Source organism: Eucalyptus grandis, chromosome 7, assembly GCF_016545825.1.
Source record: "Eucalyptus grandis isolate ANBG69807.140 chromosome 7, ASM1654582v1, whole genome shotgun sequence".
In the NCBI taxonomy this organism is placed as follows: Eukaryota; Viridiplantae; Streptophyta; class Magnoliopsida; order Myrtales; family Myrtaceae; genus Eucalyptus; species Eucalyptus grandis.
Window position 1 is genome coordinate 255,568 of NC_052618.1, and position 20,223 is coordinate 275,790.

Genomic DNA, 20,223 nt, shown 5'->3' on the forward strand with positions numbered 1-20,223 from the left:
CCTTGCCTCAATGGACCCAAGGGCGAGCACCAAGGATTCGAGCATGGGCACTAACATCTGAGTCTAATAAATGGTAGGTTTTAGAGTATGTAAGATAAATTTTAGGTTGCCAAATAAAATTTGAATTGACCTTGGATTCATTTACACTAGATAATAGCGAGGGTCAGAGTTCTAATCAAAAGGTTGAGATTAAATCGAAAGGTCGTTTTACGAAAAGTGTAACAATATGATTTTTTTTTCCAATAAGTCATTTTTCTAAGACAATGAAATATTTGTTAGTGTTCAGTTGAAATCTGAAATGAATTAAAAAATATTTTCCGTCGATTGGTGTGGAAAATCTGATTTGATTTTCTTAAATAGATATACATTATTCAGGCACTAGTAACTTATCGTGGGCAAACAAAGAATTAGATACGACCACCAAAGTCCTAGTTCTAGCATTGATGGACCTTGACCCAGGTACTAGGGATTGGGGCATTGGCACTTGGGCCCTAGGCATGACCTTTGTGGACCTGGACATGGCCGTTGTTGACCTGGACCTTGTTGGGGATCTGAGCTCGGCTACCGAGATCTCGCACTCAGCTTTTGTTGACTAGGCTTTGAGTAATGGGGCATCAGGCACAAGCACGAAGCTTGGGGCCGGCGCCAGATCTGGCTAGGGATCCAAAGCATGGGTACCAAGATCATGAGCATGAGGAAGACTTGATATTGGATGTTGGGAATCAACATTGGAGTTTCTATACCTCAAGGTAGATTTTAGATTCAAACATTGATATTTAGTCATATTTTAGAGAATAATTTCTGATTTTTTAAAGAGGAATCATTTTTCTAATTATAAGTTTTCGTTGATTAGGAAAACATCTTATATTGACTAATATTCTTAAGCGGAATCGAATACGGAAAAATGAGAGAAAACTTTATTCTCAAAAATATTTTCTTCAAAATAAACAGAGCCTAAAATTAAATTGACATTCATATAAAATGTTTAGGACTTTTTCCTTTGTACTTTTCCCATTAAGGATAAAAATAGAAATTCTATTGAGAGGCTATTGGGCCAAGTCTTGGTTCGGCCCATCCTATTTACATCGAATTAGGTAATGTGTTAACTCCAGACAGATTCCGCTGGTCCATCGGCAGCAATCCATTACATGATTTATGAAATTTCCATCACGCCACAACTTGTCACAATCATATCCCGACACATTATAATGATAGATTTCATGCATCGTTTTATGGGTGACTTATCTTCTTTCGTGAGCTAAAAGATCACCAGGACCATATTTATGCCCAGAATTCCAGATGAGCTGTTTAGCTCGCTTTGGAAAATGATCTTTCAATCGCTCCAGCTTCAACATATTTGCTGCTCTTATGATTTCGTTTGAAACTTCACGCGAGCCCGTTATGTGAAGTCTTATTAGTACAATCAAGCGACGGGATTTTATCAAGAGATCTCAACTCGGGATCAAGTCATTTGTGGCTGCTGCTGTACTCGTGCAGCAACCGTGAAAAGGAACCAATTTCCCCGGAACCGGAAGGACTGCAAAAGCATTACAAATGAAGACTCGGTACGTTCTCATAGCACCTGAACTATCTTACTTCTTTTTCTTCATTCCGAATGAGAATTATTATCGGGGACACCAAAAGGAGGGATCAGTGGCGCGAACAAGCAATTTGTGCTAGCCCAAATGACTGCAGATATCTCTGTCTTCGACAGATAATTTAGATGCGCAGGAGTATCACTTGCACCTACTGAGATGAACTGTGTATCCTACGGTTGCACGAGATATGCATAAACAGGCAATTACAAACAGATACAAAGAGACTTGAATTGCATGCTGAAAAGTATCTCGACAAGAGAAAAAAAGAAGACAAGAACGAAGAGGAGATAATTTCAATGCCGGTAAAGAAGCCATGGGATAAGCAAAGAGAGATGGCCAATTCATTGAAGCTAAGAATGTGTCAATTCTGTCAGTACCTTTCAACATCTAGACAAGACAGTCCAATCTCCATAAGTCTCAACAATCGAAGAAACTGATCAGCAGGCTATCATGCCCGACATTTTAATTGATACGTTAAGAACATGAATTTGCTAGCAAAAGTAGACCATGTCGGACTAAAAATGCTAGACATGAAGGATATAAATACATATTCTAAGCTGAGAAGCATGAGAAGAACTACCGGTCACGCTCCTAGAGATGAAGAACAGCTCCCTCAGTCCCATTAATGGAACAAAGATAGGGAGCGCATAACTATGAGGATCGCTTCATCCTCTTTTTCCGCGACTTCCCTTCTCTTTTCATATTGGTGGCAGTAATCAGCTTGTAGTTTGACAAGGCATTGCACTTAAATTCCCAAATCTTTCCCCGTAAAGTTCCATAACTCCGCCCTGCTCATCACCAAATAGATACAATCACGTTTCGTCAATGTGGAAGGTGGGATTAACAAAGAAGGAAAGGGCGTGTAATAGAATTCCACAGCCTCTCATGGCTTACCAGTATGCGAGGAACTGAAATGGAGCATACTGTCCATAAATATCCTCCACATCACTTTGAGCAGTTTGAATGGTAGAATTTTTTCCATGGACCTAAAGTTCCAAATCTCCATTTTAGATCATAAGCAAATAATACTAAAAGTGAAGCCACAGAGCATACCTGCTTCAAATGCCTGATTGTTTCAGAATCAGTTGGAATGGCATGGTAGAATCCCATGCACATCAGCACATTGGCACATGTAAAAGGACCGAAACCATCTATTTGCCTCAGCCTCTCTGTTAGATCTGCATAACTGGACAAGCACTGTATCACAAATCTCTTCCAGTTGACTCAGGTTTATTCTACCTTCAACAATACCCTGAGAAAGCTTTACAATCCGACCAGCTCTATAACCAAGGTTACAACGTTTCGCTAGAAAGCCTTCATCTAGGCTTGCTAGTTCTCTCGGAGCTAGGAAAGTTTCCCACCACATCCCACCAGCATTCTTCTTCATGAGCGATTTGCACAATAGGCTCTTGACATGCACCTTGCTCGCGAGCTTCCTCAGAAGTCTCACAAGTTTCATCAGAAGCCAGACGAGATTGGCGGTCACAATGCAAGCTACAGCCATCTGAAGAAGATAAGCCTGAGGTCAATTGGCCATTCTCATGGATGCCATTCTCATGGATGCCAATACCTAATGTGATGGTCTCCATCCTTGTGCTTGTAGCTACTTCTGCTTCAGGCGTAACATCTGTAAACTTGGTCATTAAATTAGTTCGAGTCTTGCATCCTCCCCGTTTTCTCTTCGCCTCCTTTGGAGCAGGTGTTGTCGGAGCCAGATGTGAAGCCACGCCTTTGTTGATGTTTGAATACCATCCTTATCTTCCATGCAAGATGAGTTACGCTGCAGCTCAAGCTGCAGCTCAAAAGTGCTTGAGCCATGCTCAAAGTCCTCGACCACCTAATCAAAAAGCTGATCAGTCACCCTACCAATTTAATCGAAATGCAAACGAGTGGAATTCGTGCAGCCCAATCAGTCAAAGCACGAGTAAGGCATCGAGCCGTATAGACATAAAAAAGAGAGTACGTTTTTCATGGATCATTTCGCTTTAGGAAATACAGGTTGGACCCAAGCATTCATTTCCTTTCATTTTCTTTTATCTCTATTCAAAACGAAGAGAGCCCGACATTCTAATCATTTTGAGCAGTCCTGGTTCATATCGTCTGCAAATAGCAGCGGGGATCAAGTCCGGATTTTGAAGAGATGGGAGCGAAGATGGCCACTCCAAAAATGGAGGGCACAGTGCAGATTTTTCCAGTAAACAGAAACTCAAAAAGAGCTAACAACGGGTAAAGTGCGAAAGGCGAGAAGGAAGAGGAGGAGAAGAAGACGAACTGGCAGTTGCAGAGGAGGATGCACTTGACCATGTCCTCGAACAGCGTGGGGGACCTGAAGACCCTCCCCCGAACTCCCTCACGCAATCCGGGACGTCTTCCCCCACCGCGCCGCACACCCTCTCGAACTCCTCGCGTTCCGCTCGTCCTCCTCCGACAGCCGCAGCATCCGCCTCACCTGCCTCTGTTGTTCACAACACCAAAAAAAACAAGATCAGCCCCATCAAAGGGAAGGCGCGGGGGAGGGATGAAGGGGGAATGGCAACGGCGGACGGACCAGGAGGGAGCGGTGCTGGGAGAGGGAGAGGGCGGAGACGCCGCGGACAGGAGGCGGAGGGAGGCGGAGCGAGGAGGGTGGGAGATGCGGACGGCGACGGGGACGGGGGCGGTGTCGTCGGCGTCGTCGTCGGAGGGAGGCGGAGGGGCGGGAGGAGAGGGAGAGGGGTCCCAGCGGTTGGGGGACATCATGAACAGCCCGTGGCTGCACACCGCCTTCTCCAGCCGGAACGTTGCCGCCGCCTCCCCAAGCCCCAGCCCCACCTCCGCCGCCGCCTCCATCGCCATCTCTCTCTTTCTTCCTGTTCCGCTTTCCCCTTTGTCGGAGCTCGATCTGGTGGGCGTTGGGGCCGACCCCAACGGTAGAGTGGAGATAGAAAGTAGGACTTCGAACTGCCCAAAAGTAATGCACGCTGGACTTTCTGTCTCGGCCTTGATGACATCCATGGCGGCCTTGTGCAATCTCTCTCCCTAAAGCCACTAAAGAAAATGTGATCAGATCAAAGGGAGAAAGAAGCCCAAAAAAAAGAAGAAGAAAAAAAACCAGTTTATATGCCTATTGAGGAAGAAATATTGGATCCTTGGTTTCAAAAACTTGTCTCTGTTCCCGATTTTAGATTAAGAATTGACCTCTTTCAGAACCGACCACCCTTGATTTCTCTATGGTATGATTGTGAAAATGTCCTTGTCCCTTTCTTAAGATTTAGTGGTAAAAATTAAATCCTCAAATTGAGTCCGTGTCTTACAAACATTATTTTTGTAAACTTATAAACAACATATTTCAAGTTTAAACGATCTCTTGTTTTATCGCTCGAATTATATGTTTTCACACTTCAAACTTTAATTAAAATCCATTCTATATGTGAATGAGAGTTGGAGGATAGTAAAAAATTTAAATTACACATTCATGTGAGGACTTCAACTTTTAGGATAATCGGGTTATAACTTTGTGGCACCGTTGATTATTGATATTGTTTGTTTCTTCGATCATCACGGTAGACCTATCATAATAGGTTTAGAATTGTTATATAATTTATTCATATTTAGTAAATGGATAAAAAAATGGTTTTATAATGATAATACCCAAAATAATATGTGTATTATATAGGTTTATAGCTTACTTAGATTAAACATACCTTTACAACTCTTTCTTCATTTTCTCATACCCTCACTCAATCTCGTACTTGCTTACTTCATATTCTCATCACAAATTGCGTATGAGTTTTTCTAAATTTTGCTAAATATTAAAGTATTTTAGCAATATGGACCAAGTTAGATTTATGTTAACAGATTGTATGAAAATGAATAAAAAAATGGGAAAATGTCACGAAAAACTCTAAACTTTACCCAAAGTGACACATTTACCTTTAACTTTTTTTTGTGACGTGAAAAACCTTGAACTTTGCCAACCGTGACACATTTATCCCAAACTTTTTTTTGCAATACAAAAACCCCGAACTTTTTGTTACGTGACACATTTACCTCAAAATTATAGAGCATTTTGGTCTATTCATTTTTAAAATTTTTCTTCTCTCTTCCCTTCGCCGGCCTGCGGGCGAGGGCCGTCCTCACTCGACGTCGGTGAGGGTGGCCCTCGCCTGCGATTGGCGAGGGCATCGCTCCGCCGACACCGGCGGGCGACCCTCGCAGACGCCGCTTCCCTCCATGGCCGGTGGAGGGAAGAAGAAGAAAAAAAGAAAAAAAGAAAAGGAAAAACAGAATAAAAAGACAAAAATGCCCTTGATGGGGTAAATGTGTCACGGTTTGAAAAGTTTGGGGTTTTTATGTTACAAAATTTTTTTGGGGTAAATGTGTCAAAAGTTCATGATTTTTCGTAGCTTTTTTCCTAAAAAAATTGGTTAAATATGTCATTTCGAGTTGGACCATTTCTAGCCTGATCTATGCGTTTGACGGGTCCACCTCATGGCACGGGCCGGAACGTGGGTAGTGCACCAAGTTCCGGCGCACGGAAGTCGTGGGCCATTTTGGGCTTACACCTCACCTATCGCTCGATGGGTCGGTTTCGGATTCTCCGTTTTTCCATCGCCTGCGCGTGTTGCGGTGCTTGGGATTTCCTGGAGTTTCTGTATGATTTGCTGCACGTTGCATCCGAACTCGGCGTATTTGTCCTGACATTGCATTCCTGTCGAAAGATGTATTGGCTTCTCGGAATGGAGAGGGCGGCGTGTCGAATTATGGGGATCGACCCGGGAACCCCTTGGCTTCGCCATGCTCGAATTGGGGTGATTTGGAAAGAGAGAAATGATTCAGTCAATCACTAGGGAAAAGGAAAGAGAGAAAAGGATGGGTTAAGTAACATGTTGTGTTTTGGTAGGTGTGATCGAGACAGAGAATTGGAAGGGAATCTCTCGTGCATTCGAATCATCCCGTTTTCGGAGGGAATTCCAAACTTACAAATAATGAACTTCAGAGAGGCTTGGAGGGATTCGGATGGAAACATTTATTCCTTTCTTTTCTCTTCACTAAAATTAACCCGACAGGATGCCTTCCTCTAAATAGCGGTGCAGAGGAAATTTCCCAAAAATAAGGGCTGCCCATGAGATATTTCACCGAAGTTTCTACGAATTATCCAATTAGATTATCCATTATATTTACTGAATGTTCCGCACAAGCTAATGATAAACGCGATGGATTAGATCTCACTGGGAAGTGTTTGCAGTTATTTGAACATTTGGTCTTCCTTAACTAGCTAAAATTTTTGACAGGGCTGATGTTTAAGTGGATGGGATGCTTCTTCACTTCCTCCTTGGTTAAGACTTCCAGTGCACGGTTAATATGGACTGTACTTCTTTCTGCCTATATGTCAGGGCTTAAGGAAGTAGAGTGAGTCTGTTGAACTTTTTATATATCTGTATGCTTAATACAGATCAACCCTGCAGTGATGAGTTCCTGCCAAAACTTAATCACTATGCCCTTTCTAGACTGCTGTAGGCTCTACTATGCTGACTTATGGTTACATTGCGCATGTTTCGTGATCCAAAAGCATTTTGAATTATGAAATAAAATCAGCCTCCTAGATGTTTGTTCAGTAAATTATTTGCAAACCAAGAAATGAGCGATGCAGACTCATTTTCTGCCCCTCTTTATGTGGTTCACTGGTTATATTTTAGCCAAGGAAGAAAGATGCATGTTTGCTCGTGAGTCTTTATGAACATTTTTGTCCTAATTTATCATCTACGAACTGGCTAATTTTGTTGTCGAATTCTTTTTACTTTGCATCTCTTTCTTGTTTGTTTACTGACTGGTCCATGGTTTGGTTATTTTTTCTTGAAAGGTATTGGTTGCATATTATAGATGTCGATCCATCATCTGCAACCTCTGGTGGCTGGTCAGAAGATACTTCATTGGTGGAAAAATATCAAATTTCAGATGAAGCTTATGATAAACGCGATGGTGTGTTCTTACCATGAAGTTGACCCATCCATCCGTTGAAGTATATTTAACATAAAGATCATTTAGTCATTTTGCATTTACTTTACCCGTGTCATACTTTTAATTATGGAACAAGAAAAATATAAGTAAGCAACTTCTTATGTTCAAAAGTCATCAGAACAGGTTGGTGCAACTCCATAATGAAGAGATGTACTTGTTTTGGAATTGCCTGAACTTTTATTGCTATATGAAAATGGATATTTCTCATGGCCTGTACTGTCCTGCCAGATAGAACGGATGATAAGATTAACAGTAATATATAATGAAGCTGATCATGACTGATGTTGGAGGATTTAATCCTAGTGTTGCTTGTTTGGGGACATATTAATCCTACCATGCGTACCTTATTGCGCACATTTGTGTTTTCTGAGTTTACTGCTTCATCTTGTCATTGAATGGATTTGAACATGTATTTCGTCTTTTCCAGGAACTTTCAGAAAATTTAAGGAAAAAATCTCATCCCAAAATTTATCAGCTTTTGAGCCGAAGGTAATGTCTTGAGTTTGACTAGCTGAAAGGTACAACCACTAGTGGAGTCATATGGCTTTAAAGTCATGTTTCTGTAGAGCATTCTGTCCCCTCTTCAAATGTATTTTGTATGCCAGTCATCGGAGGTGTTTCTTTTTCATGTTTTCCTATCATTCCTATTCAATTAGCGATCCCATGTCCTTATTAAAAAATATTTCTGGATAAAGCATTTGAAATTGTCTACCATTGTTATCTACAGATAACAGACAACTACATGGAAGATTTATGCACGAATATCAAGGTTAGTAGGTTGGTCAGTTTTTCCTCTGGTGATAAACGAACGATCTCTTATGTGATACTACTCATTTTTTTTAAACAATCTGGCTATGGGTAGGTGAAGCATTCTGGATGGAAAGGAGGTTGAGGGTGAATAAAAATTAAATGACAGAGCAGTGACCACTTCGAGTGCTCTGACAATAGTTTATCGAAAGTCATCCTTGCATCTCTGAAGAGATCAATGTATCTGGGTTCCTTTGTGAAGGATTCTGTCTTCATACTAAAAATTGCATACAATATTTATCATCTGCTTTGGTTCGGGTGATTCCGTATCCAAGAGAATGAAAACTAGGAGAAGTTTTTGGCTTTCTTATTAATTTCAAGAGTTGCTAACCACTTTTCTTTTTGTGAGCATGGTTGATGGGGAATTAATTTAATCTGATTGATAGCTTTAGGAGTTTTTGAGTCTAAGATCTGTATTTCACCTGTTACGTGAAAGAGGAAGTTGAACGCATACATTTGTGCTGAAGTTTTTTGATCTGAGGTACAGAGGCATTTCTTGGCTTGTTCTATTTTTCTTCCTTCTGTTGTTTCTTGCTATCCTTTTGTCATATTTTGTGCTGTTTCTATGCCTTGCTAATAGGATAGACATGATTTGTGGTTTCTGTATTCTTCGATTGTTAAGGGGGGAGATAGGTGTGAAGTTGAGCCGGGGGCTAAAAAAGGAGTCCTGAAATTTGTGGGTAAAGCAGAATCTCTTGCACCTGGTTTCTGGGTTGGAGTTTAAGGTAATGAACCATTGGGAAAGCACGATGGCATGTATGTCCCTCTTTACAAATCTTTCTTTTGGAGTTAACTTCAGTTGCTTGATATACTCGTCACTGTTAATGATCCATTGTCAACTTGTATCTCCAGATTAATTTTAGTGTTCATTTGTGCTGTTGGGAATAACGGATCCCCGAAAACCGGATTCGACACTAAATCGAACCCCTAAATCAATGCGGAAAACGAAGCCCGAGAAAACACGTATCACCGATCGTAAAGCACACCACTTGAGTCGAGCGTACCTTATTAGCCCAGATTAGACACCAATGCCGAAGATCGAGGAAGAAATTCTGATCCGATGATGTCAATTCGCCTTGAAAAGGGAAACCGTGCCTTTTGCCTTAATGTTTCTTCTTTTTCTTGTTGGAGGGAGAGAGGGAGAGAACGCACGTTCATTTTCCAACCAGTGTCTTCTCTCTCTCTCTCTCTCCCTTTTATATGTCCCCCATCCACGGGCCGTATTCCCGTGGGTCGGGCTTTTGGGCCCAACATGGGCGGACGGGCTTTAAGCCCATCGCCAATTAAAACCATCATCTCCCACTCGCACATGGTGGGCTGAACAGGATTCTCTTTACCTCTCTTCAACATTCATACCGGTGAATAATCCGTGCGACCAGCAATTTGAGAGCTCGTTGCCATACATTTGTTAGGAATATATAGCAGCTCATATTGGGCATCACATCCTGAGTAGATTTAGTATGCAGCACCCTAGATCGATTAATCACATTTATATCTCTCTTGATCTCTTTTAAACAATGATATATATATATATATATATTGTATTCACAATTATGATTATCACAAAGACAGTCATAATTGGTTAACCGGTGAATACAAAAAACTACAATGTGATTCTCCAAATTCGATTTTCCTCTTCCCTTCAAACTCTCAATTTCAGTTCAGCTTGCTTTTTTAGAAATGCCCCATTAGATCGAATCAACTCATGACCATTGGCAACATCCTAAGATAGCAAACACTAAATAGAAATCTTGAGAATAAGTAAGAGTCATGAGGGGACTAAAAAATTGAGGAACTCTTTTCCTCAAGAGTCTCACACGACATAAAAGTTGAGATCAAACTTTTGCCGCTCTTATTGGTCGTTTCATGCATACGTAGTATGAAATACGTATTACGGTATTAACTCATTTCCCATGGAGCGTATGTCTACACTTTCAATACCGTACAGATGATAGTTCAGACATACCCAATGTCTAACTTGAGTTCACGTATCTACTCAATTATAAAATTTATCGAACTCACATCCGGCATCATAGACGAGATAAAGTAAAATATGTGGGTTATTTTACTTTCGGACATAATTAGTATTATGTCCTCATCTTAACACTTAGTTAAGGCGACATACGTATTTTAAGCTTGAGCTCTCGATTATCACCTAGATAATAAGCTTAAAAATAGTCTCATCTCTATCTATCACACAAGTAAATAGAGGCGATTACCCGTGTGAGTGGGCTAATCTTATATCTGTCCGACATACTTTCTCAACTTAAAGTAATGCACTGAGCATTAATATGCATAAAGATCAAACAAAGATTCATAGGCATTAATGATGAAAAACACAAATTCATCAAATGTGAATACTTCAGGGAAATTATAATCTAGTACATCATCCTCTACGCAATCCTAGAGATTTCATATGGCCACAAAACACATCTCTAGGTATTGGCTTTGTCATAGGATCTGCTACCATTTTATGCGTAGTATGTACTCTAAGTTCACATCTTTTCGTGCAATCATATCCTTGACAAAAGTATACTTGGTATCTATGTGTTTGGTCTTGCCATGATATTTTGGATCTTTGGTGTACGCTTTTGCTGCTTGGCTATCACAGTTAACCAACAATGAATCTGCAACACTTCAAATAACACCTAAATGATCCAATAATCACTTAAGCCAAACATCTTCTTTTATTGCTGCTGATAATGCCACGAACTCAATTTCCATCGTGGACAAGGCTATACACTTTTGTTTCTTACTGTTCCAACATATGGTGCCATTATTCGGTAAGAAAACAAATCCGGAGGTAGATTTTCTTTCATCTAAATCTCCTCTCCAATAAGTATCAGAATAGCCTTTGAGTTGCAGATCCTTTCCATAATAACTCAACGTATAATCAGCAGTCCCCTTTAGATACCTTAGTATTCATTTAACGGCTTTCCAACGTGCTTGACCTGGATTGGATTGGTATATGCTCACCATTCCAACTGCATAACATATGTCAGGTCTTGTACACATCATAGCATACATCAAGCTCCCAACAGCACTAGTATAAGGAACATGTTTCATTTGTTCCTTCTCTTGTGGAGTCCTTGGACACAGTCTATGGCTAAATCCTTCACCTTTTGCAATAGGAGTGTCTATGGGTTTACAATCCCATATCCTTCAATTCAAAATTGGAAGACAACCAACTTTTGACAGTATTGACAAGCTCCATATTGCTTCCGGCAATTAGTATATCATCAACATATAATGATATGATCACAAATTGATCCTTGGATCTTTTGATATATATACAATGATCCTCATCTATCATTGTAAAATCATATGCCATTATGGCATTATGAAATCGTATATACCTTTGTCTTGACGACTGCTTAAGGCCATATATCGACCTCAAAAGTCGACATACCTTTTTCTTCTTGGCCTTTCACTATGAAACCAGCATGTTGTTCCATATATGTTCATTCCTTTAATTCTCCATTGAGGAGAGCAGTCTTTACATCCATTTGATGTAACTCAAGATCCATACTAAACACTATTGCTAGAATTATGCGAATCAAGGTAAATCTCACTACAGGAGAAAATGTATCTTCATAATCAATATCTTCCTGTTGATTATATCCCTTCGCCACAAGGCGAGCCTTATGCTTTTCTATTGAGCCATCAGCCTTTCGCTTTATTTTGAGAACCCACTTGTTCCCAATAGCTTTGTGTCCTTTTGGAAGATCAACCAGTTCCCAGACTTGGTTTGATTTCATTGACTCAATTTCCTCTTCCATTGCATGAATCCATTTTTCCTTATTAGGGCAATTCAGAGCCTCATTAATATTTCTTGGCTCATCCTCATCTTGTGGAGCAATCATAAAAGTTTCCCTTTCAATGTCAAAACTTCGACCGGGAATACTTTGGCGACTTGTTCGCTATATGGGAGATTGTACACTTAGCACATCATTCCCATTTATGCTCCCACTCGGATTAGATAATGACGATATCATCTCATTATGTGGTTGTAATTGAGAATGAGTTGAATTCAATTCATCACTTCTCATATTACTCCCACTTGGACGAATTCCACTAATATCATTATCTTGATCCAAAGTTTCAAATAAGGAGTAATTTTCCCCTATTTCGCCCTTCTTAGGAAATTCATCCACTAAGAATATGACATCCCGTGATTCAAATTCAGTTATACTCCCACTTTCCTGCTCACCTACGAACACATACCCTATCGAGTGTTCGGAGTATTTCATTAAAATACTGTTATTTCCTTTAGGACCCAATTTCCCAAACTTGTGAGAGGACTCATGAGTATGGGTAGCACAACCCCATGGCTTAAGAAAACTTAAGTCCGGTTTCTGCTTGTCCATAACTCATATGGAGTGGAACTAACGATTTGGAAGGCACCCGGTTAAGTATTTAGGCAAAGAAGTTAACAACGCATCACTCCAAGAAGGTGATATGTAAGTTAGCATACGCCATCATGGACCTAACCATTTCCGGTAGGGTTCTATTTCTTCTCTCGCAACACCATTTTGTTGAGGAGTATATGGAATAGACAAGCGTATTTCTATTCCTTTTCATCACATTATTTTCTGAACTCATCAGATAAATATTCTCGACCTCGATCGGATCTCAATACTTTTATTTTCTTATCTAATTGATTTTCAACCAAGTTCATAAACCTTTTGAAACAACATAATGCTTCAAATTTATGAGAAATCAAATAGACATATCCGAATCGAGTATAATCATCTATAAAAGTGATGAAATAAACAGCCCCATGCCTTTTCTCACATTCATTGAACCACGAGACATCATAATGGATTAAATGCAGAGGAAATTCAGCTCTTTATCTTTTCCAAATGGTTTCCTTGTCGTTTTCCTACTAGGCAATGCTAACATCCGGGGCAAATCGACTTTTCAATGTTGCCCAACAAACCCTTTTTGGCTAGTCTATTTATACATTGTTGGCCAATATGACCAAGTCTAGCATGCCTCATATTCACATCATTATCACATGAAGTAAAAGACGTGAAACAAGGGAATAACATATTGACATCACCACAGTCAACATTCAGTACAATAAAACCATCCGAAAGTGACCACATCCATAGTAGTTTGTATCCAAATACAAATCTACATCGCTATTATGGAAGTTCACACATAAACCAAGCTTAACCAACACCAAAACAGACATTTAAATTTCGACGAATCTCCGGAGCATTTAGAACGTCATGTAGGAACAAGATGCGTCCACCACGCATGTTCAATTGGCGGTGCCAATCCCTTTAACTTCATTTCTGAGTTATATCCCACATAGATCTACTTAGTTCTAGTCGGTATCGTCGGAATTCCACGAAGGATTCTCTATCCTTCGCTACATGGTCTGTCTTTCCTGAATCTACAATCCACAAATGATTGGATTCAGCCAATAATTCAGAACTTGACACATAATCAAAGTTCTCAAATGTACAAGAGGTGTTTACCTTCTTTGGCTCACAACAGTCGCGAGCATAGTGACCCTTCTTGTCACAATTGTAACACCTCATCCTTGACATTTTCTTCACTTGAGGACGTTTTCCTCTTTTGTGTTGGTTAATTCTTGATTTCTTACAACAAGGACTTGATCCTTTGCATTCCCACATATTGAACGAATCAATATGCTTGCGCTTAGAGCTCAAAGCCCTTTCTGAGCTAAGACCAGCATAGCCAATGTCTATTTTCGGCTCAAATGCCGATAGGCAGTCAGTCCTCTACTAGCTCAAGGTGGGGCATAACATCCTCTAGATCTTCCATAATATGGTCAAGAGCTACTAGTGCTTCTAGCTTTTCCAGCACATATTGAATCTTCGTATTCAATATTCCACAATTGTTGCCGTTCATATCAGCAATTACGTTCTTAGTTGCTGAAACCATCGATCTGAACACATTAGACTTATATGCCCGAATAATTAATGCCTATCATTTATGCATCCCTTTTTGCACGAGACCCATCATATTAATGAATAATTTCAAGTAAGGTTTAGAATCAAAAGGTCACTACGTTTCCAATCATCCTCCAAAATCCTAACTTAAAACTATCATTAATATGATTGTCATATGCAAAATCAATTCTATGAAGCTACAAAAACTTCTAAACTACCCACAGCTAATTACCCACAGCAATTAGCAACAATGAAAGCAAATGATAATTGGCATCCAATAAAATAATAATGCTTTCAACTAATACAACAATTCATTACACTAAGTGATATATCCAAAAAGAAATATCAACATAGAAAGAGATATTCAATACTCAAAAACATCTCAAACTAATCTAAGAAATAAATAGGGAAAGTCCCTTCTAATCTATCAGTCAAAGTATTTGAGAAAACTGAAGGCACATTTGCCAATCATGGAAAAAACTTTTGGAGAGCTCTCATGTCGCCACCAAGGCGCATTCACTCTGTGCCATGTGGTGCTCAATCTAAGGGTTGAAGTTTTGACCAACTCAATTCTATAGTACTCTCTTACAAAAGCTTCCACTAGTCTCCTATAATCCGGGACCACGTTGACCTCCCATAGCCGATCTAACACCGCTTGCCATTCGGGTGGAAGAGTGTTCATCAAAGCCGGCACCTTCTCGAAATCCGGCATAAGATAACCATTCCGAGATGATTTCCGTATCATCTAATTGACCTTGACCATGTGTGATACTAAATCACCATCAAGTCACCGATAATCAGCTAATTCTTTCATCAGCCTTTTCAGTCTAGCTCTTCCTTCGTCCGTTCTCGGGATTGCAGGTATCCTTGCATAATGCATCATAGTTCCTGCAACAAATGCGAACCAATAAATGGATCACTTATAATCCACAATAAACAAAATGGAAAATACATAATTTTCCATGATTCATGCAACAAATGCAGAATAAAAATGGATTACCTACATAATAGACATAATTGAAAAAAAATTTTTTTTTTTTTTCAGGTCAACAGTCCAAAGTCAACGGTCAACGGTCGCCGGTCGTCGGACGTCGGACCGGACGGACCGGTCGGGCCGGTCGGGCCGGTCGGTTCGGTTCGGGCGAACCGACGGCACGTGCCGGCGCGGGCGTCCGCGAGTCGGGCTCGAGTCGGGTCTCGGTCGAGTTGCCGGCCCGATGACCACCCGCCAACGTCGTCGTCGACGTCATCGATGACGTCACCCTAGCGGTTACGAGCGTTGGGTGACGTCATGCCGATCGGACGCGCTGCGTCCGCGGACCGGTGCGGGCGGTTCGGCGGCGGCGGCGAGCACGGCCTGGTTCGCCGCCGGGCGCGTGTGCACGCTGGCCCAGGCGAGCCAAGATTTCCGGCGCGTCGCGCCCACGCGTGGCCGGCTTCCCGCGCGCATGTGGGCGCGTGCGGCGTCTCCGCGGCGCTCGACGTATCGCCGGACTCGTCTCGACGTTACCTTTCTTCCTATGCCATTAGAATTCGATTTCGACTTACGAAAACACGGAAAAATGGCCGAATAGCGCTCGGGTGTCGGGATTTCTCGTCCCGATCCGTACGGCCGAATTGCTTTTTCGAAAAATCAATCAAAAAACGTCAAACAGGTCAGAAAACGTGAACTAGGGCTCATACCAATGTTGGGAATAACGGATCCCCGAAAACCGGGATTCGACACTAAATTGAACCCCTAAATCAATGCGGAAGACAAAGCCTGGGAAAACATGTATCACCGCTCGTAAAGCACACCACGGAGTCGAGCGTACCTTGTTAGCCACAGATTAGACACCAATGCCGAAGATCGAGGAAGAAATTCTGATCCGATGATGTCAATTCGCCTTGAAAAGGGAAACCGGCGTTGCCTTCAGCGTACTGTTCTTGTTGGAGGGAGAGAGGGAGAGGAACGTACGTTCATTTTCCAACCAGTGTCTTCTCTCTCTCTCTCTCTCCTCCCTTTTATATGTCCCCCCATCCACGGGCCGTATTCCCGTGGGCTGGGCTTTTTGGGCCCAACATGGGCGGACGGGCCTTAAGCCCATCACCAATTAAAACCATCAGGTGCAAAGAAAGAGTTATTATAGTAATGACAATGCTAAGAAAGATAAAACTGTGCTTGGATTGATTCATGGATGAATTGATCAGCGAATGTTAGTGGAAAAAACCTATTTATTTTGAAGCTTGTTCTATTATTCCATAATCTCCATCCCAAGTTGAAAACGCACGATTTACTTCTTTCCTTGTCCTCTGCTTTCCGCCAAAAAAAGCCTTTGTGAAGAGCAATGCCTACCTCAATTATAAGGCCATGCACATATGGCCTGTTGCTTGCTTCTGAATAATGGTTGGAAAGCCGCAATAAGCTGCAAAAACTTGTTAAAAACATGAGGAAGGAAAAAGGCTCAAAGGCATATTCACCTTGAGGTGTGTTAACTCCTCTTTTTTTAGATCTCTGAAACTCTGTTCTCAGGACACGATGATTCTTAGGCTGAAAGGCATTTAACAATTCATTACTGCGACGATTCTCAATAAATAACATAATATTCAACTCTTTTGTGTATGTCTGTGGTCATCTGCTTCTGCTAACATGAGTGAGTTCTTTTCCCCATGGCGGGCCCTGCGCAGTTATGTACTTACTGGACATTATGTTGCAGGGTAAAAGGGACACGGTACTTCAGGTGTCCTCCACTGCATGGTGCGGTGGTCAGACCAGACAAATTAAAGGTAAGGCGACAACTTTAGTTTGATGATTATCTTAGCTAATACTTGAAACATAGTCCTGCTGCTACCACTAGATGTTTGAATTATAAGCCAATTGTTGAACTGGAAAAATCGTTAAAAGTGAGGTAATCATTTTGCGCACATCTCTCTTGAAACATACTTGTTGAATTCAAATGTATTGTTGATGCTTTGACACATGTATCTAACTGTGAGATGCAAGAACTTCCAAGTGTCGAATTTTCTTCATTTAGCTTTGATAGAAATGCCTGTGAAAATTCCTAAGGGAAGTGTCCTTGTTAACCATAGTTGGGTTCTGTTGCCTTAGCATGTTGAACTACCACTGTCCTTAACTTGAATTATCTCATCATCATGTGGTTTCCAGGTTGAGGACTACCGTGAACGAGATATTTGTGAGGCAGATGAGATATAAGCAATGCAATGGGTTTTTCTGTTTCAACATAGTACTTGGCAGTTTGCATTTTGCAAGTTTTCTTTCAGTTTTGCTGGCGCTGATTCTTTGACTTAGTTTCTCTGTCTGGACTTAAGTACACGAATATATAAAATACCCTAACCATGTATACAGAGTGAACTTAGAGTAGCTTTGTTATTCGCAATTACTCTTTTGTATCCATTGCTTAAGCAATCGTGCTCGCATGTTGCGGTACATGGAGTACCTGCAAACATGGGCGAACGTTATATGCCGATCTGCACTTTACAATTTTGAAAGAAGAGAGAGTTGTGATTTATCACTAAGGTGATCAATTTAAAAATAGGATCTATTAGGCATTTTAAATAGTTGCATGAATGACAAGCCAGCTGTGTAAAACTTAGTTCCTAATGTGATGCACTTTGAAAGATGCCAGATTCGTAGCTAGAATTAGATTCAATCTGATTGAGTGTGATTTGATATAGGTATCATGTCTTTGGAAACATGGACTGAAGACTGTAGGTTCCGGACTTAATACCATAGGTGTTCACCGCCGATGGGAGGGAGAGAGGGTGGAGATGCTGCGGGTGAGGAGACAGAGGTGGAGGGAGGTGGTGTGAGGACAGGGTAAGCAGTGCTGGCCTTCACATGGAAATGGCAGGGGAGACGGAGGGCACAAGAGAGGGAGGGGGGAGTCTTCCAATGGTTGGGGCACATCATGAATAGTCCGTGGCGGGCACGCTGCCTTCTCCAACCTTAATTTTTGGTCTTATTAGTGACGTATCCCTACTACAGCCAAGTCAGACAGAACTGTTGATAGCTACAAGAATATTCCTAGTGAGTTGACTTTCGATGCGTCTATCGTTAGTCAAGCTCAACTCAAACTACGAAAAACACGTTGCCCTCCAGGACAACCCCAATGGAGCCGACAATGGTTTGGACTCACTTGGTGGTCTTGGTTGTTGTGGGAAACAGGTCTTGGGGCACACCTTTCGACTTCTCCTCTTCACTAACTTTGGGTTTTAATCTTGGATCTGTGTTGCTGATTTTAATGACTAGGCATTGTAACCCAAGAGTGGGGCCAGCAATGTGAAAGCTTCCAGATACGTTGACAAATTTAACGATATGGCTTTTGATACAGAGCCTACTGACCTTGCCTACAGGGGAAGGCTGGACAAATAGGGAGGGGGTAGAAAGAGGTGTTATTTTATTCGATTTCATCTATGGTCATCTCTAGCTTATTGCACGAGGCGATAAATTTTTTATTATGACACGGGTGGAAAACGAGCTATTCATAGCCGACTGACCTTGCCTACGCATGCGAAGTTGTACGCCTTGTGTTTGAGAAATTTCGAAAACTAAATACTTGATTAGGCTCATGAGCTGCTCGTCTCGAGATTTCTTTGAACTTGGACTCAGAATAGTTAGTCAAGATCAACTCGGACTAAGCAAAAGGATGTTTTTAATTAGATTATACGTCGGGCCGAAAAATTTGTGTGAAAGCTCGACTTGATTGCACATTAGGACAACCGATGGAACCCGAAAATGGCGGCGTCAATCAGTCAAAAGGTGATCAAAGAGGGAAATTCGGCGCTCTTGGTCGTCAGGGTAAAGCACACGTATCGGGATACGACGCCAGACTTCTTGGCCTTCGTCTTCTTCTGAATTCCCGAATCAAGGGCACGGAACGTGGGGGCGTTCAAACCTCGATAACCGCCATTCCCACATGGAAACGGAATCTGGGAATGTGCGGCGGTCAAAATTCCCCTCCACTGGGGTTAGGAGGGGTTTATGAGAAAATATTAGGTACCCTCAAAGGACCACGTCATTGGTGCTCTGAACGATTCACCGTTCGACACCTGTCCAGCGGCAGGTCCACGTCGGCCGTCTTCGCTTTTCGGTGCACTTCTCTCTCTCCTCTCTCTTCTCACTCTCTCCCAAGTAACTCCGCGGCTGGTGGCTCGGCTCGGCTCGGCTGAGTAGAAGAAAGCACGAATAATAAATGCGCAACATCCCGCTTAAAATTTCTCTCTCCTCACTTGAATATTTTCTGGACTCTCTCTCTCTCCTCGTGGACGAGATGCAATTCCTCTGTTTCCTTCTCAGCGCATTCCACCCCTCCGCCTCCGCCTCCGCCTCTCCAAGAAGCCTCGCCGATCATCTACCTCTGGCACGTCGCCTCCTCGAAGAGCCCCATCAGTCGCAGCTAGTTCCCGACCCCCTTCGCCTCCAACTGTTTCCAACGCCGAGATCGAGCATAAAGTTTGTGCTCGCGTTGTTCTCTCGGCAACTTCTGGCCTCCGTCCGATTGCCTCCCTCCGACGAACAACTCGTCATCAACTCCGACTCCAAGCCGCCGCTGCCGCCGATGGCGTCCTTCGTCTCTGACATCTGCTCGTTCTCCCCCTCCCTCAGGCCGAAGACGCCGCCGGCCTCCGCCGCGAAGCCGTCGGCCTCCGGCAGGAGGGAGGCGGCCTCGGTCTCGTTCCCGAGCGGCACCAGGCTCCCCGCCGTTGACCAGGTTCTGTCCCTGTCGGTAGCCCGATCGGTCGCGAGGGAGATCTCGGTGTACCTGGGCAGGGCCGACGGCGCGGCGAAGAAGGAGAGGCGTGGGCTAGAGGGCTAGAGCTCGCTGTGGACGAGGTACGTGGACTGGCTGCACCAGCACTGGATTTAGGGCTTTTCCTTGGACGCGAGCCGAATC

General features: G+C 42.2%; 1 long non-coding RNA gene and 1 pseudogene across 1 annotated transcript; one reads left to right on the top strand and one right to left on the bottom strand.

Annotated features, from left to right (window-relative positions):
- Window positions 1-2,255: 2,255 nt before the first annotated feature.
- On the bottom strand, window positions 2,256-2,792 carry LOC120295485. Its single transcript, XR_005552892.1, has 3 exons — window positions 2,652-2,792; window positions 2,493-2,584; window positions 2,256-2,386 (listed from the first exon to the last, which is right to left on the bottom strand). It is a non-coding gene; the product is annotated as an uncharacterized LOC120295485 (long non-coding RNA).
- Window positions 2,793-4,335: 1,543 nt separating this feature from the next.
- LOC104454728 lies at window positions 4,336-17,522 on the top strand (annotated as a pseudogene).
- The last annotated feature ends 2,701 nt before the right edge of the window (window positions 17,523-20,223 follow it).